The sequence below is a fragment of the Camelus ferus genome, chromosome 5, assembly GCF_009834535.1.
Source record: "Camelus ferus isolate YT-003-E chromosome 5, BCGSAC_Cfer_1.0, whole genome shotgun sequence".
Lineage (NCBI taxonomy): Eukaryota > Metazoa > Chordata > Mammalia > Artiodactyla > Camelidae > Camelus > Camelus ferus.
In genome coordinates, this window is record NC_045700.1 from 96579337 (window position 1) to 96586810 (window position 7474).

The 7474-nt window shown below is 60.4% G+C and overlaps 1 long non-coding RNA gene across 1 annotated transcript; it reads right to left on the reverse strand.

Moving 5' to 3' along the window:
• Positions 1 to 445: 445 nt before the first annotated feature.
• LOC116663835 lies at positions 446 to 4679 on the reverse strand. Its single transcript, XR_004320208.1, has 3 exons — positions 4374 to 4679; positions 3323 to 4029; positions 446 to 456 (listed from the first exon to the last, which is right to left on the reverse strand). It is a non-coding gene; the product is annotated as an uncharacterized LOC116663835 (long non-coding RNA).
• Positions 4680 to 7474: the final 2795 nt, after the last annotated feature.

Here is a 7474-nt window from a genome sequence, read left to right on the forward strand (position 1 = left end):
CCCGGGAGGGGCCGGGGTCCCAGGAGAGGAAGCGCCAGGTGCCAGAACACCGGGCATTGAGTTGGGTCTGGTGTGGCCGTCACGGTCAGCCGCGTCCAGGCCCAGGCCCAGCTCAGGGGCTGTGGAGGTGACAGCCATGTTCCCTCCCTGCAGCGCGAGGCCCAGTGACCCCTTGGGCCCCTAAGAACCCCATCTTTCTAGGAGCGCCCTTGCTGTCCTCAGCGACCCCGGCCCTGCCCAGAGAGAGAGCCCGGGAACTACTCCCACGGGCCCCTTTAAGGGACACGCAGTTCCCGCTGTTCCAAGGCTGACTTAGCTCAAGTGTGTTGTACTATTAAACATATTTGAATGTCAAACGAGACGTTTGCAAACTAAACGAGAACAATCACACGAAGCCAATGAAGCTACCGCTGACATCGCCAGCGGGATGCCGCCGTCTGGCTGAGACGCGCTTCCCTGGGTCTCTGGAAGCCGGCGGGCCGAGCTCTCAGCTGTGGGATGACGGCTGCTCCCCCTGCTCTGCCCGGGACCCGGAGGAGCTGCAGAGCCTCCCCAGCAGGGCCCGGGGCGCCGACAGCGGAGGGACGTGCCCGTCTCCGCTGCCCGGGCCGCCCGCGCGCCCGTGGTCGTGGACGCAGGGCGTCTCCGCCGCACTCTGACGCCTACAGCACGCGCTCCGTGTCTCCGCTGTGCTCCCGACGGCCGTCAGGCCCCGTCCGGTCTCTGGCTGTTGGAAACAAGCCCTCTCTGACCACCTGGTGCCTTCACTCACAGCCCGCTTCCCTGGGGTGCGTGTTGGGGGCGAAGCTGCCAGGTCAGCGGGTCTGCAACTTCAGGCTAGGACTCGACGCTGTGGGAACATCCCCCACATTGACCTCACTGGTGTGCACTCAGTGCCTGCAAGTCCCCGGTCCCCCAGCCTCGCCCACGCTGCCTCTCTGCCCACCTGGCAGCTGGCCCGGCGCGCACCTCGCTGATTACCACGAGCCGGCCGCGTCCGCAGAAGGTTTCCTCTTCGTGAAACGCCCGTCTGCCGGCTCGGCTGCTTCTCCGTGTGGCGCCTGCCGTTTTGCACTTGCTCTGTGAGAGCTCTGTATGTGTTCTGGACACAAAGTCTCGTCAGCTGTGTGTGTTGCAAGTATCTGTCTCCATTCTGCGGCTTGCCTTCCTCCGGATCTGGGGGCTTGTCCAGCCCTGTTCGCTTAGTCAGCGCGTCCAGACGTTCGGGGCCTGGTGCTGAGTGGAGAGGACAGGGCCTCCCCTGCCCCTCAGACTCCACCAAGCCGAGGAGAGTGGTGATGGGGCCGAGCCAGGTGCGGATGGGGGAGGCCCATCAGCCCGCCCGGGGGCACTTCACGGGGGAGCGAGCCTCCGAGCGGGAGAGCACGGAGCAGAGGGAGGGAAGGTTTCCCCCCGTGAGCAGCTGGCGAGCAGAGCGCAGGTGCACGACAGGGCCTCGGGGCCAGCAGCTCCCGCCTGGCTCTGGCCTCTAGGAAGGAGCCCTGGAGACGTGAAAATGCTGGGAATAGATTAACGGGCAAATTCAACAGTACGCCTCTTCTCTGGAAGATCAAAACAGCCAAAATCAGCAGATGGCAATCAGAAAATTGGGAAAGCAATGCAAATGGAGTGGGTGGTTCACTCCCCTGGAGATCCCAGCCCTGGCTCCCAAGGACCTGCAGCTGCGAGTGGACAGAGGGACCCTCGCAGAGGGAGCAGGCGGAAGCACCCTGGGGAAGAGGAGGATGGGGTGGGCCCGGGGGCAGGAGGAGCCATGCGACAACCCAGGGAGAGGGCAGGGCCCAGGGGAACAGCCAACCCCACACCCACGGGCAGTTCCAGTGGCCTCTCCTGGGAAACGTGGAGACCCCTAGGCCGAGTGGACCTGGACCCCTCGTGTGGGGACACAGCAGAGGTTCTGGGCAGGGAGAGACCTTGGGGAACTTGAATGACCAGGCCAGCCCAGGGAGGTGACCAGTGATGCCGGGGAGGCTGGGTCCCAACCAGCAACAACCTTCAAATTAAGTAGAAACAAAGTGACGTTCTCACACCTGGGTTTTGTCTCCCCACCAATATAAAAGGTTTCACTAAGGAAATGTAACACAGCTGATGACATGCATGTACTAATATAAAGTGTTACAGTGTCACATATTCATTTCAGACGTATGATCCGTACGGAGCTCTACAAACAGTGAAAACACCTTCTTTGCCATCAGAGTTTTTTAACATAATCATGTATTAGGCCCCCCACACACACACACAGCTGCCCTGCGACCAGCGTCCCGCAGCAGGGCGGCGCGTCCCCCGCTGATGGACCGCACTGATACGTCCTCGCCACCCAGGGTCCGTGGTCTGGGCGGGGGCTCACCCGTGATGCTGTGTGTTCCGTGGGTTTGGGCAAGCGTGTAATGACGCGTGTTCACCGCTGTAGGGTCGCACGGACTCTTTTCACTGCCCTAGAGGTCCCCGCGCTCCACCTCTCCCGCCTCCCCCTCCCCGACCCCGACAGGTCCTCATCGGTCTGCCTTTCCCAGGATGCCATCCAGCTGGAATCACACAATGAAGCCTTCTCAGCTTGGCATCCCTCACTTGGTCATGTGCTTAGGGTTCCTCCATGTCTCTCATGGCTTGACGGCTCACTTCTCCTCAGTGCTGAGTGATACTCCATTGTCTGGACGTGTCACAGTTTATTGACCCATCACTGAAGGACATCTCGGCTGCTTCCAGTTTTGGCAATTATGAAAAAAGCTGCTATAAACATCTGTGTCCAGAGACTTTTTTTTTAATGGGCAAAAGGCTTGGAAAGGCCCTCACCAAACAGTAAACAAGTGGAAAAAAGTGCTCAACATCATTAGTCATCATGGAAATGCAAGATTAAAACCACAGTGATCGCCAGAATGGTGGAAATGAAAAGGACAGATGAAACCAAGGGTCCCGTCGAGGCAGAGCGAGGGAGGCCCTCCTGTGCTCTCGGTGAGAGTGTAAGCGGGTGTTGTCACTGCAGAGAGCTGTTGGCAGTATCTCCCAAGGCTGGAAACACTCGTATCTAACTGCCCGATGAGTCCATTCACAGAAGGGCTTGCGTGTGTCCATGAAAGGACATGCGCACGGAGACAGGGCAGCAGAATTCTTCACAGCCCTGAGCTATAAACCTGACAGTCCACAGACAGCGCCGTGGCGAAGCACGTTCAGACAGTGCTATGGTCATCCAGCTGAACACAGCAGTGAAAAAAGGCCGACCTTCCGTCTCTGATCACCTGGATGAATCTCACAAACACAACTTGAGCAAAAGAAGCCAGACACAGAAGGGCAGGCACAGTACGATTTCATTTATTCCAAGTTCAAACCCAGATAAAACTCACTGAGGGAAATGGAACTCGGAGTCGCGGTTCCTTTGAGGGGCTCAGTGCGGTGGGGGCGGGAGGGGTTCACATTCCGGGCCTCCGTCTGGGTGGTGGCTTCGTGGGTGTGTTCACTTTTTAAATGCATCAAGCTGCACATTTACAATTTCTGAACTTCCCTGTCTGTATGTTATTCTTCAGAGAAAAGCTCACTCAGAAGAACCTTGCCCGTGAAGACGTTCGCGCAGCCTTTGAAGCTGAGTGTAACCTGCTCACTGCAGGCCCCGCCTCGTCCGCAGCAAGGCTGCCAACAGCTGGACCCAGAACTGACTTGCCACCGGAAGAGGCAGCCTCTCCAAACCCTCTGGGGTCCCCACGGCCCAGGGCTGCCTGTGACTGAAGCCAGTGCTCCCCAGCGTACCCTCTCCAGGTCCTCAGAGACAAGAGAATGGAAAGGCCCGGAAGATCCTACACGCTTTTCTCAGCTTTTCAGAGTTGCAGTTCCTCTCCCCCGTGAAGTGAGGTGTGGGAAGCAAACTTCGCCCTCCAATGTGGACCTGCCTTGGCTCCAGGCTCTGACGGCCCACCTGGAGATCCAGGCGTCTGCATACAAGACGTGGTTCTCGGAGCCCACGTGCTGGAGCAGCTCATCGCCGGCTCCCGGGCCGGATGCTGGGAGGGCACTTCCCTGTGGAGAAGCAGAGCGGCTGGGACAACAGGGCTTAGAAGCAGTGGGGGGCGTAGGTGAGCACAGGGCAGCCAGACTGCCCGAGGAAGGCAGCCCTTAGCAGGCTCTGGGCACGCCCCTCCCCCGGCCGGGCTCCCTGGGTGACTGGCCCCACCGCAGGCCTGGGGTCTGTCGGCCTCGGACCCTCCCAGCCCAGTCTCTCGGGCACTGTCCAGGCCTGCTCACGGCCAATCCCCGCCTGTCGTCAGAAAAGTGAGGCTCCCCGCACACATCTGAGTTCCTCCTCCCTTCAGCTCAGACTCCAAGGCCCCCCCCCCCCCGCCAACTGAGGCTCCCAAGCTCACCTCCAGAAAGCCACGCGGACGTGCAGCAGCACGGCTGGCCGGCCAGACGGCGTCCAGGAGAGACTGGCTGCCAGGAAGAGACCTCACTCAGATGGCGCAGGTCAAGGGGCCTCGAAGGCGAGGGTGCCAGGAATGTCCACTGTCCCAGGAGAAGGTCTCTGTGTCCAGGCCTGGAAGATCGTACGCCCTTCCTCCCCAGCCCTGGCCGGCTGCCCCGAACACGCTGACTGTCTTTTTGTCCCTTCTTTTTTCTTTCCTGTTTATGTCTCTCCATCTAACCGTGAGTCCCTGAGGGCACAGACCGTCTGCCCCACCCCACCCCTGGGCCCAGCGCCTGCCAGAGCACAGTGCTCCCTGGGCATTCCCACACGGAAGGATGGAGGGGTGAGGGAACTAGTGAGTGAATGAACCGGCCCCCTGGGTCTGGCAGCCCCATCCCACCCGCCCTGCCCTGCAGGCTGCCCTGTGCGGTGCTCATAGGTGGGTCTCAGAGTCTCCCAGGCCCCAGCATGGAGACCAGCACTGACGGGCGTGGGACCAGGTCCCAGAGGCATGGCTGCTCCGGCAGGGAGGCCCTCCCTCAGGGCCCAGGACCCAGCTTGCAGCAGGTCAGTCCCACTCAAGGGCGTGGCCAGTGCCCACGGCAGAGGGAGCCCTTGGGGCCAGCGCCTGCCTCCCTTAGGTGCATCCTCCCCCCACTCCAGCACGCCCTGCAGCCTGCAGGGACCAGGGCCATCATTCCTGGGGGAGCACCGAGTCCACCCTAGTTTTTGTTCAATCAGCGATGTGCTCATAAGTGCTTAACAGGGGACTCTCAGAAGGCAACGGGATGCTTTGCCCCATTTGCCAGTCTCCGTGATGTAAACACTCCCACCGTGGCAGGTGTGGAGGCAGAGGAGACGCACGCAGAGGGCAGTGCTGAGGGCGGTGCTGGGCTTGGGGTTATGACCAGAAACCTATAATTCCCTGCACATCCCGCCGCCAGCTCGTCCAGCACCTGGGCCCCTACAGGGAGCGGCACTGACACCGAGTCACGCCTCCCATTCTGGGTTTCTGGGGTTCTCTCTGGGGCAGGTCCCTCAGCTGCCCAGCCTGGCAAGTCCTCTCAGCTCCACCCTGCCCCCACGTGCACTTCCCCAGATGTTCCAATCCACACAGCACGTCCTGCTGTAGGAGATGTCCAGGACGTGGGCTGGGCTAGCTTGGGCTGGGCTGGGCTGCGCTGGGCTGAGCTGGGCTGGGCTGGGCTGAGATGGGCTGGGCTGGGCAAGAATGGGCTGGGCTGAGCTGGGCTGGGCTGGACTGGACTGGGCTGGGCTGGACTGGGCTGGGCTGGGCTGGGCTGGGCTGGGCTGCGCTGGGCTGAGCTGGGCTGGGCTGGGCTGAGATGGGCTGGGCTGGGCTGAGATGGGCTGGGCTGAGCTGGACTGGGCTGGACTGGACTGGGCTGAGCTGGACTGGGCTGGACTGGGCTGAGCTGGGCTGGACTGGGCTGGACTGGGCTGGGCTGGGCTGCGCTGGGCTGAGCTGGGCTGGGCTGGACTGGGCTGGACTGGACTGGGCTGGGCTGGACTGGGCTGGGCTGAGCTGGACTGGGCTGGACTGGGCTGGGCTGGGCTGCGCTGGGCTGAGCTGGGCTGGGCTGGACTGGGCTGAGATGGGCTGGACTGAGCTGGACTGGGGCTGGGCTGGGCTGGGCTGGGCTGGGCTGGGCTGGCCTGGCTGGCCTGGGGCCCGGCGGAGGGCACAGGAATGGGGTGGCACTGAGTCCCTTCCCTACAAGCTATGGGGGACAAGGCCAGCCCAGAGGCAAGGGGATCAAGAACTTGACCCCATCCCTGGAAAGAGAAGCAGCAAAGGAGCCCTTAGAAGAACTGGCGGAGAGGGGGCATCTTTGAAAACAATCCCCTGCATGTTCCATATGCTCAGGGAAAGCAGCCCAGACTCGAAGGCCACGTGCTGCGTGATTCCACTGACTGGCACATCCGGAACTGGCACACGTGCAGAGACAGAGAGCATGTGGGTGGTGCCCGGGGGGCTGGGGCTGGAGGAGGGGGCGAGAGTGATGCTGCCAGTCATGGAGGCACCTTTCTGGGGTGAGGGAGATGTTCTGGAATTAGACAGTGGGGAAGATGGCACAATTCTGTGAACACACTTAAAAGCCATTGAACTGTACACGTTACAGGAGCGGGTTACGTGGCACGTGAATCCCATCTCAGCAAAGCTGTTATGTAAAACAACTCCGCAAACACTTTCCTGCCCCAGAGCTGGACTCGGCCACTTCGCCGAAGATCCCTGGGGGTTGCTGTCAGTGGGGTGCTGTCCAGACTCCCGTGACATCTGCTGTCACGACTTCTCACCGTTTCTGGACGGTGACCTGAGACATACAAACATGTGTTTGAAAGATAACTGGACTAGTTCATCCTGATACAGTCCAAGCTGGACAGCAACAGGTTTTAATCAGCTTCTCTTCTCCTTGCATCTCTTATCTTTTGCACTAAAAATCCTACTCACGGAGCCACTCCTCTGCACACTTACGTCCCCAGCAGAAATATGACACACACACACGTGACCGTTAGCACACGACAAACTACTTCTAACAATTAAACTACTCTAAGATTTCTGTGCAGCTCTGTTATCCCCAGAGCAGTCAAACGATTTGACATCACAGACGAAGGCAATCTCAGGATTCCGATCAGGACATTCGCATCGCAGGTGCGTCTGGATAAGGGTGGTAACAGAGCCTGCGCGTCAGCTCGTGCACTTTGAGGCTGAGGAATCACAGGACTTTAAAGCTGCCGAGTCGTGTGATCTCAGATGGCTGAGCCATAAATCGGCAGTTCCTCAGTCATCTTCAACTGCTGAGCCAGGTGACCCCAGTCCCAGAACCCCCGAGTTGGAAGGGGCCCCAGAAGCCTTCTCCTCTGAAGACAGCTTGTACAGAGGCCTCTGGCCAAGGCAGCCCCCACCCTCCTGTGGCTGTGGCCCGACGGGAGGGCCTGCTCACAGACAGAGCCTTGAGGGACACCTCCTGACGCACCGTGTCCAGGCACAGTGCCTAGGGCTCCTGCAGCCGCAGGGGCCCTAGGCACTGTGCCCAT